The sequence below is a fragment of the Polypterus senegalus genome, chromosome 3, assembly GCF_016835505.1.
Source record: "Polypterus senegalus isolate Bchr_013 chromosome 3, ASM1683550v1, whole genome shotgun sequence".
Classification (NCBI taxonomy): domain Eukaryota; kingdom Metazoa; phylum Chordata; class Cladistia; order Polypteriformes; family Polypteridae; genus Polypterus; species Polypterus senegalus.
The window spans coordinates 65,622,704-65,641,008 of NC_053156.1; the positions used below are offsets into that span (position 1 = coordinate 65,622,704).

General features: G+C 37.6%; 1 protein-coding gene across 2 annotated transcripts in view; it reads right to left on the reverse strand.

Annotated features, from left to right (window-relative positions):
• Positions 1–2,353: 2,353 nt before the first annotated feature.
• Positions 2,354–18,305, reverse strand: part of si:ch211-196f2.6 (immunoglobulin domain-containing protein) — a 53,727-nt gene continuing 37,775 nt past the window's right edge. The window contains exon 6 of one of the 2 annotated variants that reach the window (XR_005632917.1): positions 2,354–2,471. The gene's annotated coding sequence lies outside the window, so the exon portion shown is untranslated. Of the gene's footprint in view, positions 2,472–16,849; positions 16,933–18,305 lie in introns of those variants that run through there. The other variant, XR_005632918.1, reaches the window with a different exon arrangement.

Consider the following 18,305-nt stretch of genomic DNA (forward strand, 5'->3'; position numbering starts at 1 on the left):
CTTTTGTAAGACACCTGTTTTAATTGTCGATCAATGCTGGCTGTTATTCTTTGTGACTTAGTCAAGGTCAGTTTCTGACATTATTCCCAGAATGCCCTTCCAGTATTATTAAAGGTACTGATTTCTGTGTGGGCATAGTATTCAATGCTTTTTATCTTTTTCACCACCAGTCATCATATCTCATCACCAGACTTTAGTCCCTGCTCTGCTGTTGTTCTTTTGTTTCTCAGGATTTCTTATTAGATCCTTTTCAACTTACTAACTTTCATATTCAGTACTAAGAAGTGTTTAAAGAGTTTCACAAGAATAAAACTGAACAAAGGAAATCTATCAAAAAAAGACTGGCTGCTGTCCTGCTGCTTAGAGTCTCATCTATGCTAAGCTGTAATGGAAGTCGTTGATGTATTTCATCACTGATACTTTTTGATCTCTAATAAATAGTTCCAGCATAATGTGGTATATTGCAAGATCCTAAAATCTAAAAAAAAAAAAATAAAAAAACACACATATCCTCTGCCTCGTTTACATTGAGTTATCTGCTTGTGGAGTCATTCAGTTGGGTTCTATCAGAATTTCATATCATCTCTACTCAGCATCTTTCCTCAAGCCCAAATCTTGAATAAATCAAAAAGGAGTGTGTTCATTCATTGTTTTAGTTTATAACAGAGTACACAACGGAACAAAGAAACAGAACACAAACACACTTGAGCTCCTTTTCACAACTCATCTTCCAGTATATCCTGAGGAATGGCTCATTTAGTTGTCTTAAGTACATTATGGAGCATCTATCTATCTATCTATCTATCTATCTATCTATCTATCTATCTATCTATCTATCTATCTATCTATCTATCTATCTATCTATCTATCTATCTATCTATCTATCTATCTATCTATCTATCTATCTATCTATCTATCTATCTATCTATCTATCTATCTATCTATCTCATGAGTCTAACCTCTGCCTACTACTCAGACTATTGAGTCTTTGTGTAACTTTCCTCCCATCTCTAAACTCATAGTACCTCTCACTGGCAGTTAGCCTTGAATCAATCCTCTCTAGCTATGCTTTGATTGTTATGGGACACTTGGCTAGAACTAAACAGAGAAAGCAGTGCAGCTCTGATTTAATCTCCAATTTATTTAAAGGGATTCTGATAAAAATCAGAGATAATTTGTATTGGTTCTAAAAACTGTGTAGTTAAGTCCAACCAAAGTAATCCCAGGACTAAAGGTTTTATATTACTCTAATGGGCTAAGGTGAATTATTTCTCTTAGCTACTAAGCAGAGTAGGCTGAATTCCAGATTCTCAAAATCAAAAATAAAATTGATCCATTAGAAATTAAATAGTGAAGCACATACTCAGCATCGCAGAAAGGGGAAGCTGATTTTACAGAAAATCCAGAATTTGCTGAGTCACACAGAGAGTCTTAAAATACAGAATAAACTGTTGAATCAAGAACCTAAAACAGAAATCCTGACAACTTTCAAAATGTAAATGGGTGAGAGATAGAGACATCTTAGCTAAACAAATGAGACTTAAAGAGAGAATAGTGTCCTCCTACTTATATAATGTCTTATATTTTTATGAACCTCTCAAGTGGACCACTGTGTCATTTCACAGCTGATCCCTGGCTACCCATTATAGGTCCTGGTCACTTAAACAACTTTCACCCTACCTGTACATTTGTGCAGGCAGTTGAGTTTTTGCATTGTTTTTGTGGTTTTCAGCATTTCATTCTATTTTTCTCTTGTTTTTTTATGTTTATTTTTTTCTGCTGTGTGGCCCTTATAAAAGGAAGCAAAGCAAATATAAGAGGTTTTGGGGTCAAAGATGGGAAAAAAAGTTTATCAATCTCTACATAGTACTTCTCAAATTATTTTCTTCCAAGGCCTCCTAAGCCTCCAGCCCCTACCAATAAATCAAACTTAGTGGAAAACAAAATAATTATAAAAATTCCTTGGGAGTGACAATCAGCCTTGATTACCTCCTGATGGAAAACTACTCCCATTGGAATAGGGCTTTAAACATATTGATTCACTTTTGTACTGAGACCAAGCACCTCTTTTAGTGAACAGAAAAATTAAAATATGCTTTCCCCCTTGAAAAAGTGAGGGAACAGTGGGGGAAAAGGGGAGACACTATTAGGAAAGGAGATTAAACGTTTGCATGTTCTGTCCTTATAAGAACTCTCTCAAGATTATAATTGTCAACTTCTCGACTTTTCAAATCAAACAACGTTTTCTGCTACCAAATGTGTGGTCCTGTGGTCCCTCAGGTGGCCATGACCCACAGTTTGAAGAGCACTGCTTTAACATATTATCTTCAATGCTGAAGGGTGTAGGAGATATTTCTATCTGGTCAGGAGACATGTGGAATGAGTGAAGATCCTTTTATGGTGGTGGACAGGTAGCCAGAAAAGTATGAAGAGCTAAGTTGTGGTCACTGATCTTCTCTTTAGTTGAAGACCTAAAAAAATTGGAAGAAACATAAATACCCCTATAATAATAATAATAATACATTTTATTTATATAGCACCTTTCCCATGCTCAAGGGAAAACATACATATCCCTATACACATCCCTATACTGTATATATAAAATCCAACACCTGTCTGTCTGTATGTTTGTCTGCATGAGAAAACTACTTAATGGATTTAGCCTCAGGGCATATCTTACATCCGCTTAGCTAGCGAACAAGAGAACTACTTAACCGATTTAGATCTGGCTTTTTTCTAGATTCTAGATTTTTTGACTTCTCTCATTGTGCTAAGAATCATAGTTCGCTTGCAGGAGCAACATATTCATGCTAATCCGAGACAGAGGCTGTGGACTTTGGGGAGGGGGGAAGCATGACGTTAGGAGTAGGGAGCCAGACAGGGTCCTCCTTGTTGTCCTGTTTCATCTCTTTGTGGACAAAGCTGCAGAGCACAGCTAGTATATTATATAATATAATTCCCAGCTACTTAAAAGTAAATTCCCCTGTGCCTTTATTGATTTGGTACCTGCAAGCTCAGCTAAATGATTAACACCTTACAGGACTGATTCCTGCCTTGTGTCTAAAGTGCTCTATAAAGGCTGCAAGCAAACATACATCTTAGGGGTGCAAACAAAAGAGTAAGTATAAGTATACAGTACTTAGTCTACCATAAGTTGTTACAATGTTCATATATTTGCTCAATATGATCTGTCAGCTTTTATATCTTGGGCAACATATCATGGTTCACATGATACATGCATCACATTCCTAGCAACCATACAGCATCACAGTGACTAAACAAAATGTCTGCACCTATGAAATAACACAAAGTGGCTCCCTGGTTTGCAGCAGAAGTAACAGTTACTGGTGTATGAAGACACCCCTTAGACACTGGCCATTCAAGCTGAATTGGGGCAAACGCTCCACTGGCAGTGAGGAAATACAACCAGAATGAGGACAGTGTAAAGGAGAGTTTTGTTGCTTGTGAGTTCTGTTGCTACATATTAGTGAGGAGGAGAGCAAAGCACCTGATCTGGAAAAAAGGGGCGGCAAAGGTTTTTAATAAGGCTTTGACTGGCTGCAGGCCTTTAGTTAGATTTCCTGGTTTTTCCCCTTCAACTTATCCTACAAAGGTTTCATTTCAGTATAAAAATATTTTTCTGGAAGTCTTTAGGGTGGTACAAATTGCTCAGTTTCAGAAAGTATGGATAGGCCAATGAATAATTCGCACAATTCACAGATCTTTCTGCCAGCTAAAGAAATAAACAACCACATCCCACCAAATCTAATTAAAGTTATAGTCTGGAAGGAATTCCACTACAAGGATCTGATGAAGCTATGGTTTTGCTTTGTTGCTTTTATTATCTACAATTTAACGCCTGTGAATATTATTGATTTATAAGTGAAAGCCTTTGCTATGTTTTGGACAGTGTGGCCCAAGGACTGGGACTGGAAAATGTCAGGTTTCATGTTCAGTTTCTGCCCCTGACTTCTTTAGTTTCCTTGAACAAGCTACTTTAAAATTTCAGTGTCATATAGCCCTTTAAAGTATCTTGTGATAGGACAGCTGTTCGGTCTGGTGAAGGCAATATACTGTATAAAAGTTTGTTTTTCCTGTAGTCACTTTTATTCTGGAAGGTCTTTTGAGGTGCTGGAATATGTTATTGAACATAAAAGCATTTGCATTATTAAGAACAGCTGTGGTGGTGGTTGTATACTTACTGTAGATTGTCCTCTAAAATGTGTCAAAGAATGATCTCAATGTCCTTAAGTATATAGTCACCACTTAGCATGACATCTTTTAAAAAATGTGATTCAAAATCAAAAGTTGAGTATCATATATGGCAAGCAATACATTTTTGGTTTGAAATATACTTGTATACTTTTGGAAAACGTTCCGTTTTTAGTCATTCAGTCATTATCCAACCCACTATATCCTAACACAGGATCACGGGGGTCTGCTGGAGCCAATCCCAACACACGGTGCAAGGCAGGAACAAACCCCGGGCAGGTTGCCAGCCCACAGCAGGACACGCACTAGGGACAATTTAGGATCGCCAATGCACCTAACCTGCATGTCTTTGGACTGTGGAAGGAAACTCACCCTGACATGGGGAGAACATGCAAACTCCACGCAGGGAGGACCAGGGAAGCGAACCCAGGTCTTCTAACTGCGAGGCAGCAGCACTACCACTGTGCCACTGTGCCACCCCGTTCCCTTTGTAACAATATTATAATTTTTTTTGCAGGGTTACTTGTCTACCAAGAAAAAGGAGAAGCTGGAATGTCCATAGACCATCATGCAAAGTACTGTTGTATTTATTTTTAAACAGTTCAACATACTGATCTGTATCGCAAATTGTGCAACATACTGATCAATGTATTACACATTGCAAGTCCACACAATTTCTCCTTACGTTATCAATTTTTATTAACTATAATTTTACTCTGTTGGGCTCCAAGATGTTTTCAATAACATGATAGATAACGTGGGTATGAATTTTATTTGCATTAATTCCCAAATGAATCCAATTCAGAATCAAGGAGAAAAAAAGACACACGTGGAAGGTGAGGGTGTAAACCGGGAGCCATCACAGGGCATACTCATGCACACAGACTTACAGGGCTGAAACTGGAAAACCCAGAGAAATGCAGTCTCAACACCGATAATGACTGAGCTTGGAATTCAAAACTAGAACACTGGCTCCATTAGGCAAGAGTGCTAACTACTGACAGCATTAGGATTTCAATTTTTTTTTTTTTTCAGATTTATTACATGACATACTCACTGATCTTTTTGTCTGTTCAGATACCATTTTTATTAAAGATTCCCATAGACTTCCGTGACCTTTTGCGGGAAGAATTGCTTCTTGAATTCTTTTCCTAAAGATCAGTCCTAAGGTATTAGTGATCTTAGCTGATGAGTCTACTCTAAAAGTAAACCATAACAAAAAATACTGTTCTCAATATCACTTAATCTAATTCAGAGTTGTGGTGGGACTGGAAACTGTACTAGGTACAAGACAGGAAACAGCCCTGGATAGGACTCTAGTCTGTCACATAAAACTCTCACATACCCACACACACACACACAAAACACACTCTTACACAGGGCCATGCAAATCTTAGGGGTTGTGGTAGGAAAAAAAAGTAATATCATACAACAAGAAAGTTTATCAAAAGTCTGAAATACAGTTGACATACAGTGTAGCTGCGTTTATCCAAAATTTCTACAGCTTTTAGTTTGCTTCAAAGGGTGATTCAGGCAATAGTGTGGCACATGTTGAAATAATTTCACAAACTAAATATCTTCATTTTAGAGGTTTTAGTAAAATTCAAAGCAGAATAGTTCACATAAAAAACTGAGAAAAAAATTGATATTAAAGAAAAGAAAAGTTCTTGTTTAAGAAAAGTTCTGTTTAAGGCTTATACTGTATTTTGTTTCATTTCTCTACGTTTGGTCATACATTCATACCTGAAGCATGCTAAGCACGGTCAGAACACTGTATGCCATCTCTTATTTGCAAACATATCTAACAGCCCATGCCAGCAATAAGACTATTTCCTCACTGTCTTAATTAACACTCTGTTTTACAGATATGGCTGAGAAAGTTCTGTCAAATGTTAACCTACAGAGGGTTGTACCATATGCTAGGTAGATATGAGAAACTGACATTCTATAGAAATTAAGCAAACGCTTAAGTAAATCAAACATTAAGTTTCTAAGATTTGTTCTTAAATCCATCCATCCATTATCCTAACTACAGGGGATCTGCTGGAGCCCATCCCAGCCAACACAGGACACAAGGCAGGAAACAAACCCCGGGCAGGGCGCCAGACCATCGCTGGGCACACACTCACACACACACCCACACAGCGGTTCTTACATACAGTACAATAATAAAATGCAACATGAATACACTTAACTCATTTCTTTTCACTAAGACACTGTATTAGGTGCCCTGCAAACTGACCAGAGTGAAGCAAAAAGCTTCATCCTTCTTCTAAGTGATAATGTTTAAATCTTAGTAACTCTAAAATAAGCACTCAGCTTACTTCACATTTTTAGAAAACAAAAAGTCACACTGCTGAGTAGGTGAATTAAACCGCTTGTGAACAGTTATAAATTCTCCGCTAATAAAGAGACTGATTGTAATCTGTGGAAGACGAATGTTCTCCTCGTTCCCTTGTACTAATTCAAGTCTGAGAAGTAAGCTTTACAAAAATATGTAAAAGCATGCTTTGTTTTAGCAAACAGAAAAATATTTGTGCAAAGGACTCAAGGTCTAAGCATTCCACACATGAGTCTGCCTTATCACGTTTTCCCTTAGCTTGCATCTGAACGCCATAACAAAAGGGGCCAAGAAATCGAGTTGCATAAGGGGCGTTGAAGGGGCTCAAGGATTGTGTATAATAAATGTGTTGACTGTTACATTTTATAATGATATTAAATTACACATTCTAGGGGTATAAAAACTTGCCCCACCCAACAGACGGGGTTCAGAAGAGCCCTGATGCTGTCATGTATATTTGATTGTCTGCTTTTCTGAAACTCTTCTCACTGTGACTCTGCAAAATAAAGCTGCTTTATAACCACACCTGCTGTCTAGTCTGAAGTCTTCGTCCACAAATCCAAACTTACTGTGGCCACAGCAATCATAATGCACTAGACTGCTGCATGAGATTAACATACCAACATCTCTACAGGTTTACGTCAAGTATGCTTTTAATTGTTCAACTGAAATACATTACTTCCTTTTAATTCTGTTGCTTTCAGAAGTATGTATAGCAGTACCAGGTCTCTATGAAATCTTCCATGTTTAAACTGAAATCATGCAATTATTGACCTTCCGCTCACGCCCCAGAGTCTGGTTCATTTCTGTTGTAAAGTCCTCCTTAAAAGAATATGAAAGGGACTCATGTCTCAGCCTCTCTAACAAAGAAGAATAGGGATTACAAGCAGGTAATGGCAACAGTTTAATGTGTCGAGACAAATGTAGCACAAAAAGAAAATATGTGGATACATGGAGGTCAGTACAAAATAATTATTTTGACATCTAGACGTCTACTTGTTTTTCCAAATATATATGTACAACCTCTCTTTTCTTCCTGTCTATTCATTTACCCATCCATACATTGCTTGAACACTCATTAATTTAATTTTACTGGCATGAGTGACTTTATTTCTGGGAGATGGAACATTAATTTATCACATAACACACTGACACACCCACACCACATAACCCTTATCAATACTGTTCTTTAAGGAAAGACAAACTTGCTGAAACAAAAGTTTCATTATAATCTTTAATAAAGTTCTCATTCACTTTGGAAACAAGCGTGTTGTACCGTGTTAGCCATTATGAATGTAGAGAAAAGCCAAGCAAAATGACACCTTTTATTGGCAAACTAAAAAGATTACAATATGCAAACTTTCGAGACAACTCAGGCCCCTTCCTCCCCTGAGTTTCTGTATTACATCTTGCCTAAGGAAGGGGCCTGGGTTGTCTCGAAAGTTTTCATATTGTAATCTTTTTAGTTTACCAATAAAAGGTGTCATTTTGCTTGGTTTTTCTCTACTTTGGAAACAAAAAAGTGAAAAAAAAACTGCTGAGAGTCTAAGGAGGCCAAACACTCTCCCAGTTAAGCTTCACAGGAACACCTCCTGCCAGCTCTTAGAAAGGGCCTCTGTTTGTGATCAGCGTAACTCTGTGAAATGTAAACCAATACTGTTGTGTCCCTGACATTTTACACATAAGATGGTATGTTTATTGTGGAATTAATATGCTGCCATCAATTTAAAGTCAACAACAGTGCCTTTCATGGTCATTCTGACTGCAACTGGTGCACATATCTGTGCCAAATTAAAATTATAGAATAAAAATGTAAAACCTATGTAAATGGTTTAGATTAAACAGCTGTAAAATTTAAATGTTTCTATGTAGCCATGCAATTAATGTGATTATATTTCATCTTTTAACTTGTTTTTGATGAGAAAAGCTTTGGGATTTACATTTTGTTTAGGTTCTAAAATTATAGTAATGAGCAAAAAATTCAGTGTGTTTAAAGCTATAACCACCGGGAACAGAAAATATAGTAGAGAAACCCTTTTTTTAGTGCACAGCTTTATGACTTTTCTTAATATTTTTCTCTAATGGAGCTGAGGTTTCAAATACTCTCATACAGTGGTGAATCAAGCATTTATAGAGTCACCTTCATAGAAGAGAAATTTCAAATAGCAATGTAAACTTGACTTGATCAGGCTGTAGTGGTGAAGCAGGAGGTAAGCCTTTAGAAAAAGTCTTAATGTATTGATCCATCTAAATCAGTATCTTCACCTTTGGTTTGAGTTAAAAGAATGAGCCATGGATACAAGCTAAAATAAAGTTCTTCCTGTGCAAGGTTGAATTGAGGAGCTTTACAACGAAGAAGGCTATTTCAGCATAACTTTACTTTCTCGACATCATTAGTAAACAGTTGTGTCCAACACAAAAGCATGGCACAGTTCAAAGATGCACTATGGCAAGGGAAGAGACATTAAACAGTGATTCACACAGTCTCCATTTCCCTGTCTAAAACTGAGGGACACAATCCTGATGAAGAAAAATGGGGGTACTTCCACCTTGCTACTAGTTCTTCTTCTTCACACCACAAAAGATAAAAGAGCCCCATCGCAGGAAGTGACCAGCAGACTTTGAAAAGAACAGGTTGACTCTCCTATGACGGTTTTCTTGAACACCTTCATTATTTTTCCTTTATTTTTGCCTTAACACACCAATTAAAGGTGTTTCCCTGCTGGATCTCCAACTTCTTCAACATCTTTGTTATCTTTGACTGAACTAGGAAACTCTGGAGAGATTATAGCCCTTCACAATGAAGTTTCCCAGTTTGAATTTCCCTAGAAGGCTGGGAAAATAATGTTTGATTTGGGGAGGTCTTGTTTAATCCCGTAATGCACCTAAATAACAAAATGCAAATGGAATAAATGCTCTCAAATGGAGTCAAGCCATACAAGAGCATTTTTTTTAATGGAGCGAAACTGGAAAAGATATCTGTTGATTTTTGGTACTTTAATTAGAAGATATCAGCTGAAGTTGTGATTTATCTATTACAAACCTGAATCTTTTAAATATGAGATATTTTGCTGCCCTGTTCTTAAGTTGCCGTAAATAACCCCACTGCTTGCTACACAACATTATCCAACAAAAGGAGATGATCAAAGAGTCTATGAGAGAAGTAAACCCTTGACGTGTTCCCACAGAAGTCAGTCATCTTTAAGGGGTGTCATGCATGTGCGCTTGGGAGACAACTTAAGGGCTCTAATGGTAGGCGTGGTGCTGTGTGCTACTCCCTTCTCTATTCCTGCATAATGGAAGACTGACAGCCATTCCACCTTTGACATCAATTCTGTTTTCTACCCTCCTGGACCCATCCCTTCCTGCATGGAACCCATATGACCAGTAGTTTGGCCACCTTAAAACCAGTTCTACATCAGACCCCCATCTTTAAAAACATAAATACTTTCATTGTAAAAGATTCCAGTTTTTTTGCATTTACATTAAACAAGGTCACAGACTACCTCAAAATGTTTTACTTGTCTGATTCTTGTTTTAGAGGGGGAACAGTCATCTGTTTCTGTAATTTAATACCAAAGAGTAGTCCTTCATATAAGGGGCTTAGAAAACATTGCATCTATTTTCAAATAAATAAACAGAGAAGTGCAGATCGGCGACATCATTTGTCTAGTATTGAGCTGATGAAATAATGGAAAAACCCATAAATCATCATAGCAGTGTGACCTATATGGCGCATGGCCAGTCCTTCCCCTAACTTCTGCATTTTCTAAAAGATAGTAGAATGTCACTGGTTCCCTTTAACTTTAGAGCATGATCTATGTAAATGATGAAAATACCAACATGTGCTGTTGTGTCATCTTCTCTGTCAAGCAAGATCTAAACTATCAATTCAGTATCCATTAGGTCTGTTCCAACATTTTCAATGCTGACAAATCTGACCTTAGAAATGATCATGGGATAGCATACTACAGTTTTAGGAAACCCAAAATGGCAGGCTGCTCCTGGCCTTTAACTATTTGTGTCAGTTACACCCTCTCTTGGACCTTTAGGTTGCTCTCTATTGATTTCAGTGGTTTCCTTTCTATAGCATTGGCACGAAGGAGAACATCAAGGGTATGATGTACAATCATTGATTTAACTTATTAATTAGACAAGACAGAAAGATGAGACTATACAACAGATTTTGACTCCTGGGACATCTTCTCTTTCAGCGCCACTTTAAATAAAGTAATGAGGCTGGCCTTGTAGCACAAAGATACATGACATGAAAGGTTAGGAAAAAAAATTGTTACAATGTGTCTGGATACATATAAGAGATAATTTTAAGATTGATATTAAGGACTACATTTACTTGTTAAGTATCATGTCAAACAATCAGCAGAAGAATGTTAACATGTACTGTGTATGCTGCTATGAATTATAAGAACAGTTGTTCTATCTAATGCCTTTATAGGTCACTGCAAAAAATGAAAGATTCATCTTTTCATATTGATTATCAAGCTTTGGATGTTAATTATATAAAATACCTATTAATTATATTAAAATTAGAAATAGATTGCTAATAAAAAAAACTTTACTTTTAATGTAAAAACAAGAAAATGTACAAATTATGTAAATTCTGTAACCAGGCAAATTCAAATAGCAATAAGCTCCACCATTTCAGCATGTTTATAACAATAAACAAATGAGAAGCATTTACATTTATTGACATCTTTCTGTCGCTTTATGTTGATAAGTGTTTACATATCTACTCCTTTAAGTGACAGTTTTACTGGCTAAGTATGTACATATGTGTTGTCATCTCTCAAGGATGCTATTGAGTCAAACTCAGAAGTTGCTGGTGAAACAAATGTGCCTCAAATATGTGTATATTTTATAATGTATAGCAACCTCTGTGCAAGTTAATACATTATACATGTGCATGCATTGAAATGAAGATCAGTGTGGAAAAATTAATTTGCCTTTAGTCAACTTGGCTACTCTTGGCAAAGAGTATAAGGTTAAGGTTAGGAGCATGTACTGATACAGCACATTGCCGCACCCACCACATGACAAATCAACTCAGAATCCCCAGATTAGGACCCAAGTGCAGCCATGCAACGGGCGACACCTTAGCACCACACTAGTTAAGATGCAATGGAACAGTGTGAGGTTTTTTATGGTGGCCGGAGTGCCAGTTCTGCCACCAACCCCCAGGTTTTTCCCTGCAGGTTGGAGGGCCTACTTGCAGGGCAGGATGCAGATTCACGTCATGCCCAGGACAAAGCAATTGCAGGTTAAGTGCCTTGCTCAGGGGCCCAACAGAGGTGAGTATAATAATAAAACTGCAGTAAGTTCCAGAAGAAGCAATAGTTTTTCCAACATGACACCTCCATTACTTCAGATTCACACCCCCTACCTTGGGTAATTATTTGGAATAGAGTCAGCATGCTTTATGCTAGGGTCTTTTAACAAATAAATACATAGGCACCACTTCTTTAGGTATATTTACCTATTTGTGAAAGTAACTTGATCCTTCATATGGCCTCAGAAATAACTGAAATGTTCTAAATATGAAAGTACACCTGGTATATTATGCAGTGTTCTAGCAATTATACTAGAAGAAAATAGCTCTGGAAGCTATGCAGATAAGGGGAACAAAGTGTATCCCAGGATTGAAGAGCAAATGCTACCACGATAAGCTAAAGAAATTAAAACTCTTTAGGCTTGGACAGATAAGGCTTTCCAGGGACTTGTTCCAGATCTTCAAAATTCTCAAAGGCAACAAAAAATTGACCTAGATGTATTCTTTACGATAAACAGTAAATAATTTCCTTGAGGGCACAGAGAGTAATTAAGGAGAATTGCATTGAAGATTGAAGCCAGGAAGCATTTCTACACACACAGAGTCTTAGAGGAAATTGGAACAAACTATGAAACCACTTACAGTAGCTGAAGCTGAAACATTGTCCACATAAGTACTGTATTCCAGTTATTAGCTAATCAGCCAACCATAATAGACCAAATGGTCATCTCTCATTTGTCAAACTTCTAATGATTTTTATGTTTCTCTTGGATTATTTTGCAACCCAAGAATCAAGTTTTTTTTTCTCTAGTTGCATCGGGCAGATTGTGGCATCATTTCCATGACAGGACTTCAAAGATCTTAGAATGTTCCACCTCAGTCTTAGAAAAAGAAAATAGAGCATCTTTAATCTTTACAAGGAAACTCCTAATAAATTCAAAGAAAATAATATTGATACATACCTGGAGTACAGGGGGAAGCTAGTTGATAGAATATTGCAAATTAGTTATTATCCCTGTGGATGCTATATTCCACTTCTAGCCTTCACCTATCTGAATTAAATTTTATGCAATCCTTAAATCTAATTTACTAAAGATCACTGTCTTATTTAATCAAATAAAAGTGAGATGACTGGAAAAGAAAAATTGGCCTTGACAGTAATCTTATTTAGTGACATGCAGACAATACAGGAGACATAACAACCATTTCTTGGCTGCATAGACAAACATATGGTAATTTTGAAGTCAAAATAAAAGCATTTTTCTGAGTGTTCCCTTATGTAATGCTCCATATGTCATAAGGCATCATTTGCCTAAATTCTGTGTTAACACCCTTCAGTTCAGGGTTTCAGAAAGCTGTCCTGTGTCAGGGGCAAGCAGGAGCTGATGCCAGATAACATGATAGTCCATCATTGAGCACACAAACACTAGGCCAATTTGTAGTGACCAATTCGGCTAACTCACATGTGTTTGAAATCCAGGAAAAATCCACAACACAAGTGACAAGACTAACATTTGAATAAAGTAGATAACTGCAGTTCTCATTTCATGAATGAAAGTTTGATACTTCCTGGCAGTTTTCAGGGGAGGGTTAGAGGATGGACTGGCCTTGCTTGTTACAGTTTACTTTGCCATATTGACTCTTAGGATTCGAGTTCTTCTACCAGTGCTAGACCAGTGCTGGCTTTTCTGACAGATTTTACAAAAATGGCTACATTGTTTCACGCCATGATTTTTTAACCTCCCACATGGGAGAGTACTCTTCACTATTGTAAGAGGGCAGTTTGTAACTATTCTCCTTCAAATATCTCTTGTCACACGCGTGCACATGGGAGACAGCTTATGGGATGGAATCAATGTAAATACATGCTGGTTCAGGGGTGGCAGTGTTTACTGACCATTTCTCTCTATCCTCCACAGACCAACTGAAGGAAATCCTGTCTGAGTCTAAGGACACCACTTCCGGTTTCGGCCTTAATTACATTACTTCTGGTTCCAGTCTTAATGACATCACTTCCTCCAATCCTCATATATAAACACCATCTTACTTGTTTATTTCAGTTCTGTTGTGGACTCCAGTCTATAGAGACTTGTATTTTGATCATTGCTTGCTTGAGCGCCTTGAGCATGGGAAAGGCTCTACATACATACATGTTATCATTATTATTATCCCATAATACCTCAAACTGTTCTCTGTTTTCCTGTCTTTTTTCCATACTCTACATAATGTAACATAACATAACATAGGAACGGCATGGTGGAAAAGCTTTGCACTGCTGCATCACTGTAAGGAGACCAGAGTTTGCATCTTGGGACCATCCTGCATGGAGTTTGTATGTTCTCCCTGTGTCTGTGTGGGTTTCCTTTGGCGGCTCCAGTTTCCTCTAAAGACATGTAGGTTAGGTGAACTGGCAATACTAAATTGGCCCCTTTGTGTGCGCTTGGTGTGTGTTTGTGTATGTGTGCTAGCCCTGCAATAAACTGGAGCACTGTCCAGGGTTTGTTCCTGTCTTGCATTCTGTGCTAGCAGGGATAATCGGCAAACCCCATCCACAACCTTGGTCTGGATTAAGTGGGTTAGAAACAACATTTATATAATCATTATAACAACATTTTCAAAAAATACATTCTGCAGGTGTCTTAATCAAATTCAGGATCAAGAGAGATTGGTGCCTATCCTGTGCAGCATTGGTGCAAGGCAGAAAACAGCTTTGGGCAGGGTGCTACTCTGTCAGAGACCCACTCACAAGCGCACACAGGCCCAAATTAGAATAACCTGTCAATCTAATCAGTATGTCTTTTGGAATTTGGGGGGAAAAAAAAACGTATTAACTGGAAAGAAAACCTACACAGACATGAGAAGAAAGTGCAAACTATACACAGATAATGATTTGGTGTGGATTATCACCCATGAAGCTAGATCTGAGAAGCAGCATTGCTACCCTCTGAGCTAATGTGCCACCAATTCAGCAGCAGATATGCTAAAAATTCTTAAAACAACTTGATTGGCATCACTGGCCTCAAAGTAGGTAGGTAACAACCATTTGCATGATGCCAGTCCAATGCAGTCTAGTTATTGTAATTAAATGTCCAGTTCTGCTTAGATGGCAATGGAGTCTAATCTGCCAGCATCAGCCGCAAGTTATGAAACCATTTCTGGATAGAGCACCAGTAACACTGCTTCTATTAATTTCAATTGTTAAGGGCTGCAAGGTCTGTCTATTAAATAACGAGACTGACACAATAACTCACTTTTATTTATATAACAATTCTAATGTTTGTCCCCTTCAATATACTCCCCATTTGTAATTACACACTGATGCAGTCTTGGTTTCCATTGGTCGAAGGCGAGGAGCAGATCAGTTTCTGTCAGCTGTTTCAAGACCTCTGATGTTTTCTTCTTTACTTCTTTACTGCATGTATTGACTCAAAACATGTTCCTTTAAATTTCAATTTAGGAAAAACACATGTGTACGAGACCTGCATTCTTCCCTGTAAGCCTCAGTAAATATTTGAAATGACTCCATTGGTGTTTTGTTCAATTTTACTAAAAATTTCAAATTGACACGTCGCTCAACTTTTAAACTTAGCATGATTCCAGCACACAAGGGGAAACACAACTGCATTAAACAGTGACTGATAATCAACTAAACAGCAGAGAGTGTTGTTGTTTGTTGTGCAGGTTTGGACAGGTTTAAACCAGCATGGCAAGTGCTCATGATCAGTTCTCACTGCTTTGTTTAAGGCATAGAAACACAGTTTCATTATTTAATTGACAGACCTCATATATTCAATGCCATCAGTGAGTTCAGGGTGCACATCCAGGGACTTGTGAAGGCAAGGGGCTTCTTTAGCAATTCTCATCACAATAAAATGGTTAAGTATCACTGAGTCAAAATGATCAAGTGACACCCTCAAACTCAGTAAAATGATTAAATATTTTTGAGTTGAAATGACCAAAGGGGGGATTTACCCTCTCTTCTAATAAATCAACTGAGTCTCAAGCAGAAATCAAGAGTAAGAAATGCCACACAGTTCATTAAAAGTGTGATCATACATTAAGGAGGTAAGTGACCCAAGGCCCTGTCGGGGTCCTAATCCAGCCTTGGCTATTTTATTATTTACTTTGAGACTCATTAAAGATGTTTGTTTTAAGGTAGAGCTTCTGTTTTAAACTTGCCTACAAATTTCTACTAATCCACAGTTAGTTAAAAGTCTAGATAGGAAGACAAAAGGAAAGGACAGAAAACGTTCATGACTGAAAAAAGGAGCAGCACACATGGAATGATAGCCAAATAAGCTTATTAGAAGGGGCATTGAGAATAATTAGAAAGCCATCCTTTGGCTGGAAGCAAATGCAGAGGCAGAGTTAATGTATCAGAGCAGTGAAGTTCGCTGTGACTCCAGAGCTGAAACTGGTTAACTATTAATGTTTAAAACATGGATGCTGAGGTTGTCAATGTTGCCTGTTAGCTAAGGAAAACTGGATTTGGATTACAACCTAGCTGCTGTCAGTGTGGTGTTTGCAAGTTCATTTTTTTCCCTCACATCCCAAATATGTGTATGAAATGCTGATGGATGATTCTAAGATGGCAGAGTGTGAGTGAGTCGCTTGTATGCATGAGTACACCCTGTGTCAAATGCTGCTAAAATAGACTTTGACTGTCTGTTACCCTAAAACTGAATTAAGACATAAATAAGTAGATTTACAATATCATAAAAAGTAAAGTGGAATAAAGATTTCTTTGGTAACCAGTATAACAAAGGGCACATGCCCATTGTACATATCTGTTTTATTTTAAGATTGCAGAGTGCATTTTGCTCTTATGCCCTCATGACATTTATCAGCTTCCTGAGCTTCTGACCTTGTTTGTTGTTTTTGCCAGAATTTTTAGCTAAATTTGGTAAATGTTTTAACACCTTTGACTGTATGAAATCACAGCCTGTTTGTCTTTTATTTACCTTAGCATCACTTTAACATCTAACCCTCAAATTTTGGTTATTGCTGAACTTGCTGTTGGATACTGAAGCTCTCATCATCTCTGCAGGTGGACAGCATCATACTTGACCAGGGTAACAGTGTAGGGAATGACCTGTTTAAGAAAATATAAACACTATAGAAGATGGGGAATATCATAACCATCCATTCAAAATCATTTTGTGTTTCTCTTGTTGCTTACTTTATTCACTAGTGACATGAGGGATGGAGAGAAATGACAAGAACTTTATTGTTGGATGTGTAGATTGTTAGGCACATGCTTCAGAGGTGCTCATTGTAACCATACCCTGGAACTTCTAAATAGAGGAAACTTAGTAACAGAACATCCCAACATGCTCAGCAGACTACATGGCCCTAACTGGGGGAGCATATCAAGACAAGCCTGATAAGAAACAGCAATGATAAACTGCTAAGGAAGACAGTAACATATATTTGATTGCAGTCATAATCAAAAAACAGGGAGGTGGCCAGAAAATCAAAGTTCAACACAACACAAAAGCACAAGTACCAAAACTATAAAAGGCAAAATCTAGAGGCAGCCAGATATTTAAAAATAAGAAAAAACAAACTAAATTGACTAATGTGTTTTATTATGCCCTAGTTATCATGATCTTTTAAAAGAGAATTATATTATTGTAACAAAAATTACAGTATTAGTTTAATAATAAAGTTGACAGCAGAGGACACAAGCTGAGCTGGAATTTTAAACTAGCCATCTAATTTAAGCCAATGTCAAGTTACATGACTTCTAGTCATTGGGTGTGTCAGATTTGCAGTTGCTTGTCTTGCCACCAGACCATGTCAGTTTTCAGAACTGAAAATCAGCCGTGCTCACCCCTTTTCAAGACAGCCTACTGTATATAATGTGCTGACTGATGGAGCTCATGCTTTATGAAGAGCTACTAGCCATGGCACATTCAGGTGTAATTTCAGACCTTTTATTTCTCTTTTTTTCATTCTGTTATACTATGCAAAACATGAGACATCAGACAGACAAGCTTCTCTCCTGTTTGTGAGATCCAAAACACCCATCGCTGCATTCTACACATTGTACTTTTGGATGAGCATTCATTGGTTGCCAGCTCTTTGCATTCAGATCCCACCTCTATGACTAAAGAGAAAATCAAACCTGTTTGATTTTGTCAAAGCAAGCTGCGGACTCATTGGAGTGAGTGACTGGGTATATCACATTATATGACTAACCTTCACCAGTGTGCTCTGCCAACTGCCTCCAACTCGCTGAAATTATGTAAATGACAGCTATGACTGAAAAATCACTGGAAAGTCATGTGACAATGCGAGTTCGCTGCATGCTCCCATCTTCCATCTGGGAGCCCTTAAACCTGTCACCATCGGTAATGTCACCGATGAGCATGGCAGTGAAGCACAACAATGGAGCAAGGGGATGGTATATAAAAACAAAAAAAGGTGCCAAGTACTTTTATTAAAAACAACCAACAAAACATC